The 17,461-nt window shown below is 43.7% G+C and overlaps 1 long non-coding RNA gene across 2 annotated transcripts in view; it reads left to right on the forward strand.

Moving 5' to 3' along the window:
* Positions 1–621: 621 nt before the first annotated feature.
* The window catches only part of LOC104910903, a 31,871-nt gene continuing 15,031 nt past the window's right edge, over positions 622–17,461 (forward strand). The window contains exons 1-3 of one of the 2 annotated variants that reach the window (XR_004159718.1): positions 622–2,524; positions 3,076–4,619; positions 5,053–5,212. This is a non-coding gene — a long non-coding RNA (uncharacterized LOC104910903). Of the gene's footprint in view, positions 2,525–3,075; positions 5,213–17,461 lie in introns of both variants that reach the window. The other variant, XR_004159717.1, reaches the window with a different exon arrangement.

Below are 17,461 nucleotides of genomic sequence, written 5' to 3' on the forward strand. Positions count from 1 at the left end.
GAATCAAAGGCCTTGGCTTGGCAGAGCATCTGCAGAGCTTGCAGGGCCCTCTTTTTGTACAGAACCAAGCCATGAAAATGAGCTCTTTACTCCCACTTCTTTTGATGTTGTTGGGCTACCCACCACCATGCCATCTCCGCTCTTAAATCCTCCTTTTTCTCTCCCATATCCTCCTCCTCCTTTTCCATAGACCCACAGACTTCTTGTATGTGTGCTCCCCACACATTTTGGGTGCTGGCATGATGGTGCAAGGAGAGGGCTGCTGCTGCTGGAGCTATTGGCTTCAAGGAGATCAGCAATTTCTTGTGCTTTTCTTAAAAGGCATGCAGCAGTCTCACATCCTCTCTCACAGAAGCAGCTGTCTTGATGAATATTTGCCCAAATCATTACGCTATCTAGCAGTTAGCCTGCAAAAAGGCCCAGCACCATTTGTATGGTAATGGAAGGCTTTCTCAGAAATGTTTTGGAAGCAATCAGCTAAACTAATAGGATTTTATGTAAACCAATCTCTTTCTTTAGATCGGGATTTTTTTTTTTCCTGGAGAGGAGGGTAAGGGCTTTTTTAATAAATGCAAATTGATATTCCAATGAAAATGGAAATGAGAGAAGTTCATTGCCGGGGTAAAAAGCTGCGACTTTGCTCCTGCAGCAGCCTGGCTCGTGATGCTCTGCACATCCCCCCACAGCCACATTGCTCAGGTGCTGAGGCGAGGAGCCTTCCTCCCACTTGGACCATGCATGGTTCAGGCTGGGCTGCTCTTCAGCCACCAAAGCAGGGTTCCTTCAGTCCTGGACCTCTGCAGAGGGTCAAGCAAGTGATCTCAGTGAAGATGAATGGCGTGGGTTCATTGATTGGTTGTTGTTACTCATTTCTGTTGTGAATCAGCATCTCTGGTACAGTGTAACATAAATGTTCTGTGCCTCTCCAGCAGGGGCTGAGAAGAGGATGAGAAACACCCAGAAAGCTGACTTATGTTGTGCATTCTGCTCTCCGCTTCTAAGATAAGTGCTCTGCTCTGGGAATTTGCTCACTGCTGAAATCACCTGCTGAAAAGGGGTTTTGCTGTAAACCTTGAGCGCTTCCCCACTGAGCTGAGGCAAATTTCCTGGCGCTGGTCCCGATGGCCTCGCTGCAAATCGGGCCTGGTCTGTGTGAGCGTGGGCGACTGCAGTCAGACTGCTAGCTGGGTTATTTTTCGTATGGAAGGAATACAATAATACAAATACAGTAATAAACATAATAACAAAACCCCGCCCACATGGTGGTGCTCCTGGGAAGCGCTCTGTGAAGAAGTGCAGGCCAGCGAGGGCTGGGCATCCCAAAGAGTTTTAGGGGAAAGGTTGTGAGGCTGACACTGATTTGGGCAGCAGGGTTTGGGGCTTCTCTGCCTTCTGTAGCGTGGGGCAGCCACTGCTGATGGCAGAGAGGTGCAATGTGTCCTTGAAGCCTCAGAGTGCTGCAGCCTGGCCAGGACAAACACTAGGCCAGGAGTAGCCATGATGGAATCATACATCCATAAATGTTGTTGTATTGTTTGAACTTGTGAGCAGTGTAAATGTTTCTCTAACAAAAAATCTGCAGGAGGTTTGGCAGCAAATACTTGTTTTCATTGTTTGCTGTTAGGTGACACCAGTAAGGTATGCAGGCTGCAAAGAGGAAAGATAAACTTGTCAATGGGGCATGCAGTCCCTTGGAAAGTCCCTTCTGAATGTCGTGGATGGGAGGTGGAGAGCTGAAGTGGTTTCCTACCAAGCTGAATGTGATTTTGTGCTATGCTGTGTTGTAAGGCAACAGCCATGGAACATGGAAGATGTCTGCTTTAAGAGGGCCATGCTTTGGCAAGACAGAGGTGGCTAAGGAGATCAAGCTATGGTCAGTTCTGTGTCACACCAGTGCTGATTTGGAGGTACAGTGCTGACTGACAAGTGTCCTTAACAAAACTCATGCCCTGCATGCTCTGTGCTGGGTGCTCTGTGAGTTAATAATGAATTGTGTCTGGAGTGGGGAACTGAGATTCATTTGGACTCCTGAAGCACCTGGAGTTCTCCAGGGGAGCATTTGTCCATGGTGCACTGGCTTGGTTGTCAAAACTGGCTTGAGAAACACCTTCCTCACTCCATCACTTTCTTCTGAGCTTTGATTTATGCCAAGACAGCTGTCAGTGGTGCTTTGTTGTAACTGTATTGCCGAAGTGAGTTGGGGTAAAAATTCCTTTAAACAGTAATTTTTTGGGGGTGTTATTTTTAGCATTAGGCCTTTGTGCACATTTAATGCTCAGGTTTTATTCTAACAGCAGAGTCAAAACTAGCATATTAAATAAGCATTTATTCAAATGTTTTTTCAGATTTGAAACTACATTTAATTGTATGAACAGCACTGGAATAAAGAATTTGTTATCACAGTATGATCTTTTTCTAACCTTCCTAATTTGAAGGCTGACCCAAAAGAGCAGGAGGAGAGCAGGGCTCTTTGATTTTCCCATTCCTAGTGAGATGTTTTCCATATACATTTCTGCACTTCCAGGTAACACAAATAATACTCGATTATTAAACTGGATATTTAAACTGTTACATGGTTTAAATGCTTAGTGTGTTTGTCTGGACAACATTAAGTTTATATGAATAAAAATTCTAAGAAGTCCTTCTTGAATTACAAAATCAAGTAACTTGTTTGCTCAACATCTCAATCCAGCCCTGGAGATATCATTAGAGAGGTCTTGGGAAGTTTGTTTAAACAATTCAGTCTCTGGCAGATCTATAATCACAATATTCAATAAAAATACTACTGAAGTTTCAAACTGCATCAGATTTTATATCTTCTTAGAGAGAAATTAAAATGAACAGAGTATATCCAGAAACCAATCCTATTACTGACAGTAATGTTAAAAACAGCCTTAAAATTTAAATTGATCAGAAGTAGTCAGATGAAAAGGTCTTTGATGGAAAATGCAGTTTCTGCAAAAAATAATACTCAACTTTGATTGGTAAAATTGAAACAAAACCTTTCACTGCAGTTTAGATCTGGCAGAGTGAAAAAAAAAAATCTCTCTTAAAAATGAATCCAAAATCTTTCAGGAGAAACTTCCTCCAGTTTTGTGCTTCTGTTGGCTTCTGTAAACTGTGGATCAGTGCCTCCAGTAAATGGGATATGCCAGCAAGGTGGATGGACATACATTTTCAGGAAGGAAGATGAAAGACACATCTGGAAACTGTGAGTTTCATAGAATCATAGAATCATAGAATCACAAGGTTGGAAAAGACCTATAAGATCATCCAGTCCAACCACCTTCTCATTACCACTGCTACCACAAGCTACTAAATCATATCTTGCAGCCCCAATGCTTTTGCAATACTGAATGTTTTAAAGGTAAACTTATTTCTTTCAGGTATGACATAGTTGGCATGCAGTAGATGCCTTGCCTGGTGTTTGTCATTCCTGGGGTGTGTGTTGATGTGTTTTTGTCTCATGCAACTAGTGTAGGTTGCAGGAGGATCTCATGCATGATGCAACTGATGTGCTTCACATCCCTGTTTTTCTCTACTGGCCATGTGGGCTGTGCAAAAGATTGCTCCCTGATGGAAGAATAACTTTGGGATATCCATATGGGTATCCTGCAGCCATTTAGCACAAGGAGAGATGACTTTCGTCAAGAGAGGTAGCCAAACTAGTCAAGGAGGTACTGTGTCACCCTGGTGATTCAAGGGGAAGAAGAATAATCTTGACCTTCTGTAGAAGTTTAAATGAAAACTTAAAGGTACCAGCCATTTCTACAGGATGGAAAGGCTGCTATTTAATGAAGGGATGACACAAATCCTTTTGCTAACCACTGCACAAGATTCTCTGTCTTGTTATCTTCATGGAATATTAAAGCAATTTAATACATTGAAACAATATTGCAAAGCTTATGGTTGTAAAATCTTCGAATCTAATTATGCCCTACCTATCTTTCTTCTGCCGAAGTCTAAAGTTGCTCATAGCTCAACAGCTCTAGTTCCTAGCCACCAATCTTCTCCTACCATCAATGGAGATAAATGCATGTCATCTCACAGCACTTTATTCTATTCTTAGGGGGTACCTATCAAGTGTCCTATTTGACCAGACACCTTCATTACCAATGTTGGTTTCAGGTGAGGTGAAGCCATTCTGTTCCATGGCTGTCTTTTTACCTCGACTATAGCTAATCAGAAGAGGATCAAACAGATCTTTTAAAATGCCCACACAGAAATTACTCAGTAAAGTGAAACATTTTGTAGCACTTTCTTGCCTTTTTCTGTCCTAAAGCAATTACTATCATCTCTTAATTGAGTTGTCACAGATTCCAAGGTGTGTTGGTAACAGCTTTACAGGTTGTCATTTGTGCACTAATCATGTCTCAATAACTTTCTCAGCTGTCTGGACTGAAGAGTTTGCTTGTTTAAAATGTTTTGGAGTCCATCCACTTTGGCTTTTCTCTAGATTTTTCATGGCATTGAAAAATGCAGTTGGACATTTATCCTATTCATTGGAGTCCTCAATTTTATTTCCAACTGGAATCACACACCAGAATTTGTGGGGCAGTTAACTTGGCTGAGGAAAGTGATATGTAATTGGTCCTTTGAACTTAGTATCTACTTAATAGGTAAGTTCCATTTGATCACAGTTTCGAAATCTCTATTCTTTTGGGTTACTTTTTTCTTTTAGGAACTCCACATTTTACTTAAACGGTTATTTACAATATTTATTATGCACATGAGACTTATTCTGCCAGTCTCAAAGTGCTTCTCAAAAAGCAAGCAGATATGATTCAATAGAACAGTAGACAGTGACTTGATCCTGATGCCAGAAATCAGTGAATTATGTTGGACATCTGCCACATGGATGGTTGTCATCCAGTCTGCAAGGGTCACCACAAATGCCTTTCAGAATTCTGTGTTTCTTGGAGGATTGTCCAACTGGCTAGGAAGAGTAGTTGTATTTAGGGTGATTTCAGACTGGTTGATAAGGATTGGGCTGGAAACTTCCCAGTGGGTCCTTATTTCCATTATGTCTCTCATCTGACTGGATCTTCTCAGAGGTTTTTAGGATGCTCTGGAGCAGAGACCTGATGGTGTTTCATGAATCAGCACCAGGAGAAAGAGGCCATCCTTGTCTGCAGGCCACAAAGACCAGCAGGATATGAAACAACTTCCACTATCTTTCCTCCAAGCCACTATATCAGAAATATTAACGAAGGTAAGCATTAAGTGCCAGTACACGTGTTGCATTCCCACTAGTGCTTTATTCTTTTAACATCTTTTATTTTACTGATATTGATAGTAGTGCTTCCAGGCAGTGGGATTGAGGATTTTTTTTTAGTGTCTCTAATTGAACTAAGACTAGAATGCAGATTGTTGGTAAAATAAGCTGCCTGTAAGTGGGTAAAACTGTGATGTATGCCTAATCTCAAGTGCTTTTATGGCCATTAACACCAGAGGCTATGTGTAATTACTATTTTAAACACAGGTCAGAGCTCAGAACTCCTGGTGCTCAGGAGCTGTAGGCAGCAGGGGCAGACACTTCAGTCCAGACTGTCTCTTCATGTTGCTCAAATGTGTGTCTACTTACAGAACAGAAAAAGGCAAGGGCCTGATGCAAGATGACTGTGCTAAGTATCCTGTGGTGTCAAAACTCAGTCTTATCTCCTTCCTAAAGTCACAGAGAACAGAGAACTTATGGGATATCTCTGCAGTGGAGCAATAGGTGTCTCAGAGGTCTCAGAGATACTGGGCTACAAAGGCACAGAGTGTCTCTCACTATCTGTGAGCTTAGATGCTGCTAAATTGTAGAAATGAACCCAAAGTGGCTGACAAACTAATAACTGCTGATCCTACAGCACCTTTGGGTGTCAGAATTGCTGCTCCCCAAATGACTGTAAATGACTTTCTGCAGAGTCATATAGAATCACCATCACAGAAATGTGAATTCTGTTTTCTCAAGTCAGCAGTATCACTGGAACCCCAGGACTGTTTGACCTCACTCAGTGCACATAACACATTAGGCCATGATCTATATTAGGCCCCAGGGAATGGCAGGAGAGCACTGTATTGGCAGGTGCATTGTCACAGTCCATGAGAGCTAAGTCAAATTTGGGAGGCTTTATAGAAAATGTGTCTACTGTGGCTTTTTTTTGCCTTTGATGCATTCATCCACCCCATCTGTTCTTTCCCTGAGGAAGAAACTTGCATGAATCATCTGATGACCATTTTTGCAAGAATCATTGGTGAGGCTGATACTCCAGTTTGCTGAGCAGTGCTGGTGCTGCAGGGATATATCATTTCAGAGTGCTGTCAGTGTATCATATGGCCACAGCTCTCTCTGCTGACAGGGAGTTATAGGAGTAATGAAACACTCTAACATTTCCATGCACTTCCAGACTGACTCAGAAACCCTAAACACTAAAATCCACCCTTTGTGCTATTGACATCTACAGTGCAAGTTCCCCTCCAGTTTAAATGAAAGCCTTTGTTTCAGAGTGGTTACTCAAACAGGCCTTCAGGGGCTGAGTAGATTGAGGAGTCAGAAGTAGAAGTGGTCTGGAGTTTTGTAAACTGTCCAGAGAGGTCCCTTATTTGTGGAATTGTCCCTTCTGCAGCCCACTGTGCTCAACGAGAGCAGCTCCAGCTGGTCAGCAGGTGTGTGGCAGCGGTGACCTGGTTTGGAAATGACCTCTGCTGACCCCCCTGGTGTGCCAAGATAAAGATGGGCCATATGTTCCAATGCACATTTGTGTACTGAAAGGTCATCTTCCTAGTGGGTCCTGGAGACAAGCTGTGCTCCTGTGTTAAAAACGTCTTAAGATATCCCAGGAAAAGGGAAGACTGTTGCTTGAACGCTTTTTTTTTGCATGGATGGTGTAAAATAGAGGTGCTGAAATGTCAGGGATAGTTCTGTGGTGTTTGCTTCTTAGCTTAGTCATTAATATTCTCAGCTTTGTCATTTGCCCAGAGAACTGAAGTCACTGTCCCTGGAGGTGTTCCAGACCTGTGAAGATGTGGCACTGAGGGACATGGTTAGTGGATGTTGTTGGGGGTGAGTTTGTGGTTAGACTAGATGATCTTAGAGCTCTTTTCCAACCTCAGTGATTCTGTGATTCTGTAATAAGCATTTGGGTGCTAAGGATGGCAAATGAAGCATAGAGCTGCAAGTCCCATACTGCTGATAGCCCAGGGAAAGCCAAGAGTTAAGTCTTGTGTTGTACAGCCCAGCTTGAGGCAGTGTTGGGTTGTAGGCACTGAGATGCTGGTCCTGAGAGACTGCTAAAAAGTCCTGGGTGCTGTGGTAAAAGTGAGAATGTCTGTCTGTAGATCTCTCGATGATGCTTTGCAGTTCAGTTTTTGGCAATTAGTTTTGGCTTTTTGTAGCACTTTTTAAGTTGAAGAGCGTGGGGACTGGGACTCCTAAAATCCAGGTACAGAAAGATTCTGGATATCCTTTTCCTATTTAATTATCCAATTCTGTTAGTTTTCACTAACAGTGAAAGCTGGATGCCTTACCAGGAGTTAACTGCCTAAATATCCAGCAGATTGAGATCCAAGTCATCTGAAGAGTAAAACGTTCCTACCTGACTTATGTGTCAATGAAAGTGTTAGCTTCTGTCTGAAGCAATAACATGTCCTATGGGCACTTGAAAATTCTACATGGGAAGCAATCTTTTGTTGTATCTGTCCCTATTTCTATGTAGCTGAGAGACACCGTGTGATGCCTAACTGCAGCTAGGAAAAAAAATGCTGTATGATTACAAAGCCAGCTGAACAGTCTTTTCTGTTCACTCTTTGAAAGTGGGACCATCATTTCAGTGCTGACACTCACTCTCCCTTATCACATTTCCATCAATAAGCCTCTCAGTCAATTTGTTATCTGCAGCACATAAAATACAGCTCTCTGCCTCACCTTTCCCGTGTGAGAAATCTGTGAGTGTGAGTGAACAAAAGCACCCTGCCAAGGCATCACTGAAAAGAATTTATGGGCTGCCTGCATATTCATTTAGTTACTCGCACAACCTTAAACAAACATGTTAGTCTGTCTGTATCTGTTCTGCTTTTTGTGCTTGCAGACTTGAGGCTCTGTACACACATTTGCTGTGATGCATTAGTGTGGGGTGTAGAGCATCCTGTAGTTCTCTTCTATGGGAACAGTGCCTGCTCCAGTTCTAGGGGTTCAGGGTACATTGCTGGCCTCGGTGTACATGTTTCCTACTACCCAATCTGGAGGAAAATTGCTCTGACAACTAATTTTTCCCATGGTCATTTTTTCCTACTAGACCTAGTCACCCCGAAATAGTACTGTTTTCAAGCCTCTGCACTTGCATTACCTGTGTAAAGTCAATGGGAAGCAGGGGAAATCCACCTTCTTTGCCTCCCTCTCCCCTGGTGGAAGGAGGACGTGTGTGGGCTGGGAAATAGGACAGGGTAACTGTTGTCTGTTGTGCCTTGGTGGCTCCTTTTGGACTTTTCTGCTGTACTTGCAGTGCCAAGAGGGGAAAAGGAGGTCTGCTGTGGAGCAGGAAGAGGCACTGCTGCCTAATGCATCCTCTTGTCAGCCATCAGGCCTGTTGCAAAAAGGGTAAAAAAAATTTCTGAGACGTGTGATTCTCTGTCAGTGGAACAACTGAGTATGTTATTCTTGTGGTATAAATTAAAGCTGCACTTTGTGGCTTTAACTTGTAGCAAAGCCAGGCAGAGAGGTTGCTCAGATCAGTCATGTTGTAAAACCTCAGAACTGAGTCAAATGGCCACCTCGGTTCAAGCTCTGGAGGTTGAGCAGGAATGCTCATCATCTGTGGTCTGTCTTTGCTGGCCCCAGCATTTCATTCATGTGCTTTGAACATATCAATGCGTGACAATCCTATCACCACCAGATAGCTCTGCCCAAAGTGCAGTGCTGTGTTGAACATAGCCAGGCAAGACAGTGGGAAGCACATGCACGCTGATGTATTGAGTGTGCTTTTAAGTTTGAGGATTGTATCCCTCTTGGCTGCCACGCATCTAGCTGCAATGGAGAACTGGAGTCTTATTTTCTGGAAGTCCATTTGACTTTCACATCTGCAGATTCATCTCTGGTCTTGGGTACTTGGTATGAAGGTACTTGCAAGTGCTCCTGAATGCCTCTAGGCAATGTGAATGGCCCTCTTCTGGTTGTTTTACAGATATGTGTTATGCTCTCAGGAGCACAAAGTAGAACAGGGAAAGGTCCAAGGAGTGGGAAGAGCCATGGATGGATGAGGTCCTTTGGAGCAGGCCATCTCGAGGGTTTGGGCTTCTTGGCTGAGGGTGAGGATCTCAGCCCATTGACACTCCACACAAAGCAAGAACACCAAACCAGTCTGAAGTACTGTACTGAAAATAACAGAGGTCATGGACCTTCTTGACACAAGCTGTTACAGGGGTACACTCAGAAAGGGCTGTGAGAAGTCACCAGGAGGCCAGCCCATGGAGACAGCTCTGGGCCCAGATGCAGCCTCCTGCTCGAGCTGTTGCTAAATGCTTGTTGCCAAAAGCTTGGGAGTTAGGCCAAGAGTTACATCCTCTCCTTCCCTCTGCAAGTCATAAGACACAAGCCTTAGGATTGACCTTTGCTGTGATGAGCACTCAGGCCCCAGCATTTGGGTTTACCTGGCAGCAAGTCCCAGTGATGCAAGCAAAAACTGTGAGGGATGTGACATTTGTTTGGATTGCCTTGGTTTGTGTCATTTTTCTTCTGTATATTGAGTTATACACCCTAGTATTGTTCCTGCAGTAGAACAGTCACACCCTGCTAGCATTTTTGTGGCCTGCAGATCTGTTTCCTTGATTCTTGCTCTTATATGGTCATGAGACTGAGCAGCGACAGCTGGGGTTTGAGCAAAGTAAGGAGTGATTTTCTGTATGCACAGGATGGTATCTTCAGAGGAGTTTCAATTTCACAAAGTGCTGACCTCCGAAGCACGTTTGAGATAAGGTCGGAATGGACTGCTCAAACCAGAGGTGTCCAAAATCACCAATCACTTGGAAAGCTGGCGCTGAGGCCATCAGCAATAAACTACCCCTTGCATAAATGCTGCAGATAATTATTACCTGCATAAAATATGATTTGTGAGTTTGCTTTAATCATTATGCAAATGAAAGCTAAGCCCTCACTTATGGTGTGATAGACTCGGTGTCATTTATCCCTCATAACAGAACTGATTCATTGAAGTTTCCTGGCGTTTTGCAATCGGTAAAGCCTGATTTTGCTTCTGTGATGAAACAAGTCACGGAGTAAATGCAGTGTTTCTTGGTGTGCACAATAGTGCTGGTGCAGTGTTTGTGCTTTTGAAGTTCTTTTAATTGAAGAGAAGTGAAACTCAGCCCAGAGGAGCTGAGGGGAGGCATAATGGTGGCTACAGCTCCTCAGGGGGAGCTCTGCTCTCTGGTGACAGCAACCGGGCCTGAAGGAAAGGCATGGAGCTGTGTCAGGGGAGGGGTAACTGGAGGTTAGGGAAAGGATCTGCACCAGAGAGTGGTGGTCATTGAACAGGCCGCCCGGGGCAATGAGCACAGCCTTGAACTGCCAGAGATCAAGGAGCATTTGGACAGCGCTGTCAGACATATGGTCTGATTTTTAGATGGTCCTGTGTGCAGCCAGGAGTTGGACTCAATGATCTGTATGGTTCCCTTCCAATTTGAGACATTCTATGATTCTATCTGTTCTGTGATTCACAGTGCTGTTAACCTGCAGCACTGTGGAGGAGAGTACACCATCTGCAAACAAAAGTACCCCCAGGTACCATCTGCTGCCACTCTGTAAGCAGCAAGCTTGGTGTCCTCTGGGATTCTTCTTGCTGGTCGCTGCACGCACAGTGCTGGAGAAATCAGAAGGAACATCTGTCAGACACTCTGCTCTATGGATTACAGTATGTAAAGAAGGGCTATGAGAAAGAAGGAGGCAGGCTCTTTAGCAGAATCTGTTGCGATAGGACAAGGGGAAATGGTTTCAAACTAAAAGAGGTTTAGGTTGTATATAAGGAAAAAGCTTTTTTATGATAAGGGTATTGAGGCACTGGCACAGGTTGCTCAGAGAGGTGGTGGATGTCCCATCCCTGGAGACACTCAATGTCAGGCTGGAGGGGCTCTGAGCACCTGATGGAACTGTAGGTGTCTTTGCTTATTGCAGGGGCCTTTACCGGTTCCTTTAAAGACCAGGTGGCCTTTACTGGTTCCTTCCAACTCAAACACTTCTATGATTTGGTGTCACATCACTGAATATACATCACACACCTGATGCGGATTTCTTAGAGAAAAGCTTCAGTTCCCAGTGGGAAGGCTGGGCCTTTCAAGGCATACAGTGTGTGTGTGCTTCCATCACAGGGCAGATTTTCGATTCCTGTCCATCCATTGTTCATCTCTTGGAACAGCATCCCATCCTTCTGAATGCACACCTGGATGCTCTCTCTGACCACACACATCTGAGAGCCCAAGAAGCATAAGATCACCCAATGGAGGTGCAGGTGCTGTAATAGTATTCACTATTTGTAGTGGAAATTACCATTCCCAACCTCAAGTTGGTACAGCTCTGCCAGCATTTGCAACACTCCAGTCTATTCACTGGTGCTGTTTGTTTGAACGAGGAGCTCTTTTGTAGTTCTATCAAAGTCTTGCTGACATAGCCTGCAGCTATGAACAAATGTTGTGTGGCTGCAAGCTGGAGCATCGGAGAGGCAGGAAGCGTGTTCAATATTGATAAAGAGCAGAACAGGGGCTTGTTTAAATTGTGCACAGACAACTTTTCCATAATTAAGGGAGCAACAGACACGGTCTCTTGCCTACAAATGAAATGACTAACAAAAGCAGGAGACACAGATGATGTGTAGCATCATGAAGGGGATGGGAGATAGACTCCTGAGCACGGGCTCTGCATGCCACTCATCCCTGCATCCTGCTGGCAGCTCGGAAGTGGAAGTCTCGTGCAGAGTCCTCAGTCATTAAGCAGTAAATGCCTTGAGCACTAATTGGACGTGCAGTCCCCTTGTACGAGGCCCTGCACAGCCCTGAGGGCTCTTGTTTGTGCTGGGATGATTCAGCCTGCAGTTGGTGCATGTGGAGTAATGCCTTTGTGCATGTCCTGTGTTTCTTTCTGGGAGATGTGTGCCTGTGAAGGGTCTGATGCTGTGCATTAGTACTTAATAAGTATTATGGGTAGTGAAAAATGGGGCCAGGGAACTGTTGGGAGAGGAAGCTTGTTGCTTGCTGGGTGGCATTTACTTGGTGTATTTCTGTGTGCCCAAAGCACGTAGGTCTCTATCACAGCATTAGGGATGTGCCTACTTGCTACCAGGCTCTTTCAGATTCCACTTAGGAACAGGAAGCTGTTACTTTCTTCTTTCTAAGTTTTGGGTGCTTGGTGCTTTTCACCAAGCAGAAACTTCAAAAGACACTTGCACAACATAAACACATGTCACTGCACCGGATCTCTTGAAGCTGTGATCCCACTGTACAGACTATACGGATACACGTCTCACCCTCAAGTTCCCCTGAAGTTGTGGGGTTTTGTTTCCATGTTCTTCTGGTCTCAGGACATTTGAGCACATGGATCTGCTCAGAGGATGGGGCCAACCTTCTCTCCATGTAGATCTCATCTCACACTGTTTAAAATGGGCACACGCACCCAGGTCTGTGCCGAGGTTGTAATTTAGCAGCTGGCATCTTTAAATGCTTGCAAGTGGGATCAATCTTTTTAAGATCATTTATGTTTAATTATTCTTTTCAGCAAACTCTCTCATGTTTTATTGCTAGCAGGTTTCTAAAGAACATTTTTAAGCTTGAACAAAAAAGCATAATGTCATCCATTGGACTGGAGCACCTCCTCTATGAAGACAGGCTGAGGGAGCTGGGCTTGTTCAGCCTGGAGAAAAGAAGGCTGTGGGGTGACCTCATTGCAGCATTTCAATACCTAAAGGGAGCCTACAGAGGGGAGGGGAATCAACTCTTTGAAAGGGTTGATAACTGTAGGACGAGGGGAAATGGTTTTAAGTTGAGGGAGGGGAGATTTAGGTTGGGTGTCAGGGGGAAGTTCTTTGCAGAGAGAGTGGTGAGGTGCTGGAACAGCCCAGAGAGGCTGTGGATGCCCCGTGCCTGGAGGTGTTCAAGGATGGGGCCATGGGCAGCCTGGTCTAGCATTAAATGGGGAGGTTGATGGCCCTGCATGTGGCAGGGGGATTGGAGATTCATGATCCTTGAAGTCCCTTCCAACTCTGGCCATTCTGTGATTCTGTGATCCAGCAAAAAAGAACTTAGAATGATTAATCAGGAGACTTCTCCAATGCTTGGAGCTCTTCGACATGCTTAAGGTTGGATTAAGGGAATTATTTCAAGGAAACATCAGTTTGTATTGCTTGACCCTGCCCTGAAAGAAAAGGGGTCCAGGAGGTGATGAGTTTGGCTCTGGCCAGAAGCTCAGGTTGCCACATGTCTCTCTGGCATGAGTTGCCTTTCTCTTGTCCTGGAAGAAGTGCATTCTACAGGATTGCTGTTGTATGTGAAGAAGGCAAACTACAGGCTTGCAGAGATTGTTGGCACCTCTTTAATTTCTCATTTAGTAATTAACATCTAATTGTTGTTGCTCAACATGGTCACCTTTTCTGAACTCTCCATTTACCTGGTGTATGGAGAGAAAAACATTAAAGACCCAACTGATTTCAACTGCCTGATAGAAGCCATTCCTTTTCATTTTTTGAGGTTTTTCAGGTTGGAGGTCTCTAGTCCCACCTCCTGCTCAAAGCAAGGTCAGCTCTGAAATCAGAGCATATGTGCTGTGTTAAAGAATGTGTTTTTGTCACAGATGTTTTCTTTCATCCTGACATAAACCTGTTCGTTTTTTTCATGCCTCCCCATGCACTCCCATATACAGGGATGGAAAGATAGAGCAAGCTCCTTGTTTTCATTGTACTGTCCCCATAGATTGTGCATTATGGCATTTTGTTTATGAATGACTGGATATCAATGGGCTCAATTACAACAGGCATGACTGTATCAGCCTCCATGCATTGAGACATGAAAAATGACGGATGCCAACCCCTCCTTCACCATTCAAAGTGTGAAGGAAGATGATGCTGGTAATTGGGTGTTTGCTGTCTGAAGGAGGAAGTTTGTAATTCATTGCTGTTGCTGACATGATGCCTCTGTAAACCCCAAGCCATGATTTATCTCAGCCATTAAATATCTGTGTGAAGGGACAGAATGGCATATTCAGGATGAGCCATTATGATCTGTCGCTTCAGGAATAGAGAGCATTTTATAATACTGTGTGAATGTTTTTTACTTCAAATGAAGGAAATTAATGGCTAAATTCTGCACAGAAATAATGTTGCATGCCTGATGTGGAACACTGAAGGACAGTGCTGCATGAAAGCTAAAATTGTCTTTCTGTTTCAGCATGGTATCTGTTTTCTCTTAATCACAGGAATGAAGGACTAGAGTTTCAGCCTTAACTGTTAATTTCCTGTCTATTGTCTATTCAAACAAGATCCTGCTGTATCTGTTATAATAAACACATTTAGAGACAGGGCTGAAACCCGGGCCTGTCCTCTATCCCTTTCCAAGGGCAGCTAAGACCTGCAATCTGGGGCCACTATTTCCACACAGTGCTCTGAAAGAAAGAGGGGAAATATATTTAAAAAATGAGGGCTGAAACACTGATAAAAGAGCAATAGCATCGAGCTGAAAGGCCAGGGAACAGGCGTTGGCATAATGTTAGGAATGATTGGTGGAGGTGCAGGTGGGAGAAAGATGCCCACATGCAAAGAGGTTGTGGAAGGGGGCAATGAGCTAGCCCAGCCCTCTGCCTTTGCCCCACATTAATAGCAGCAGTTAATAGTACAGCAAGAGAGGATTATTTAGGTCAAGTTGTTAAAATTAAACAAGAATAAATTGAGGGTGACACCTATTGTTTGTTTCTCATGAGAACTTCTGCCTTGTGGTTAGTAGATAGTTTAGAAGACTTTATTTTAAAATAGCACTGGTTTTTAGTCTGTCACAGCTACCTTTACTCTTATGAATCATGGAAAGCTTCTGGGAGGGGACCATTACTTGTAAAAGAGCTAAATAAATGTATGTAGCTTGGTGTGATTCCCTTCCACCCCTTTTATTAGCTTACAATTCCGGAAAAAGGAGCAGTGATCTTATAGGAATCCAAAACTGTGATGTTGAAGATCTTGAATTATTCATATGATCTTATTCAGTGCACTGTGATGATTTCTGATGCTTCAAACTCCTGGATAGCTTTTGATGCTGGTGTTATTTCTATGTAAATTCCAGCCATTAGTTGGTTTTATCAATAAGGTTCAGATTGAATCATGCCTCTCCTGCAAATTAATGCAGACTTGACAAATGGAAGAGAAGATCTAAACTCTTCAACCAAAGGCTGTTGGATGTGATTTTAGAATAAAAACATATATACACACTATCTCAAGCTTTAGAAGTTGCTATCTGAAAATATTAGCATGTATGGGGACATTTAGCAGATTGGCACACACAGAAGTGTGTTAAACTGCAAGCTTTGAAAGTTTTTAAGCTGTACAGATAGAGTCCTAGTTCTGCCATGAACTTGGGTCTTAGAAGCACAGAATATTCCAATGTGGGATTATTGAGTCCGACTCCTAAAGAGAGCTGGCCCTAAAGTGGAACTTGGCAGCTTCCAGCTGGAGGCCAGCAGATGTTAGATCAGCTATTTACTTACTGTCACTAGATCTAATCAAACCACAAAAATTGTTTTCAAATAATGTTAAAGATCAGATTTAAACTCACGAAAGCAAGAAAATCAGGAGAAGGCTGAAATTGTCTCTCTAATTCACCCCAGCATGCCTTTGGGCTGTCTTTTGCACAAGAGGCATGTGTCATTGATTAAAGGCTACCCAGCTCAGAGGCCCACAGGGAGCAGCATGGCACTGTAGGCTGAATTCCCATGTTGTCATGCTTAAGAGACTGCTGAGTATTATTTCACTTCGCAGCTAGGGTTTTTTTTAGGAATACTGTTTTTTTTAATTACTGCAGGATATTTTTTTATTATTTCTAATTGCTATTCTCAGCAAAAGAAATGATTGGCTTTAATGAATGGAAGATTTTCTGGGCAAAGAACTACCTGCAAGTCTTAATCACGCCACTCATTCCCCTAAAGCCATGATGACATTTGTTTAATTACTAAAGAAAACTTACTTCTGGGCTGACCTATAAGTAGGAGATGCTCTTATGGAAAGCAAAGGAAAACTGATTTTCTGTGCTATTATCCACTACACTGTTGCGTGCAGTCAGGAGTTCGGCTTCATGATCCTTATGGGTTCCTTCCAACTTGGGGTATTATATGATTCTGTGATTGAGAAGCAAAGGCCAGTATGCACCATCAGGAAGAGCAGTTTTGACCTCTCGCGAGAAATAGGACATCAGGAAAATCTAGGCATGAATCTGGCCTCCTCCAGAGTACAAATAGATGTTTGGATCATCCTATGTGTGCCATCCTATTCCATTGCCCCCACTCTGCCTCCCTGCCTTTTAACCAGATATTTAAGTCTCCCTATCAGTATAAGCTCCTTCCTTGTGCTTTACACAGTATTGTGCTGTTGAGAGGTGTTTAATAAAAAAAATGGAGCAGTACAGGAGAAGTTGGCTGCAAGAAAATGTGAAAGCATTTTTTATTTAAGCTGTTTTTTAGGGTTTTAACATAGCAAATGCTCTACAGCCTGTGGAAGATGGGGCCTTGAGCTGTCTCAGAATAATTTAGGGTTTATACCCAAGTCTCAAATGGTTGCCTGAACCAGAGGTGACTGAGGAAAGGAAGTCACCATCAGCTGTGGCAGGATTTGCTCAAGAGACAAGCGTTTGATGTGTAGGCAGTGGGTCAGGGTCAGTGGATCCAGCTGTACGCATTGCAGGGGAGGAAGGGCAGATGTGGCACTGAGAAACAAGGTTAGTGATGGATCAGTGGTTGGACTTGATGATCTCAGTGGTCTTTTCCAATCTTAACGGTTCTATGATTCTATGAAAGAGAGGAGTTTAATCCAGTTCTTCCCTTGATGTTCTCTCGTAGTTAGTGTGAGCAGCTCTGTCTGCAAGGGCTTGGGCCTGTTGTCTTCAATATCTGTTTTTTACCATCCTCTTCGAGGGAAATGACCACAGGCACACCCAGCCTGCTGGACCACGCTGCACTCTGGTGCTTGAGATGCGACACAGAAATTTATGTTCCCCCAACTTGGACTTCCCAAGCTCGTCTCATACCCTGCACTTTTTTTCTGCTTGCTGCTGCTTGTAAATAGGTTCCTGCATTTCTTTGGTCCAGCAGTGAAAAAAATTCTTGACTGCAAAACTGAATCTCACAATTTGGTCTGGAGGCCAGCAAGCCCTGGCTGGCTTCCAGCCACAGGATCTTTCAGATGAAGGGATTTTCTATTGAGGGTGTTCTTGCTGCCTCTCCAGATACTGAGAGAGATGCATTTGA

The sequence above is a fragment of the Meleagris gallopavo genome, chromosome 4, assembly GCF_000146605.3.
Source record: "Meleagris gallopavo isolate NT-WF06-2002-E0010 breed Aviagen turkey brand Nicholas breeding stock chromosome 4, Turkey_5.1, whole genome shotgun sequence".
Classification (NCBI taxonomy): Eukaryota; Metazoa; Chordata; class Aves; order Galliformes; family Phasianidae; genus Meleagris; species Meleagris gallopavo.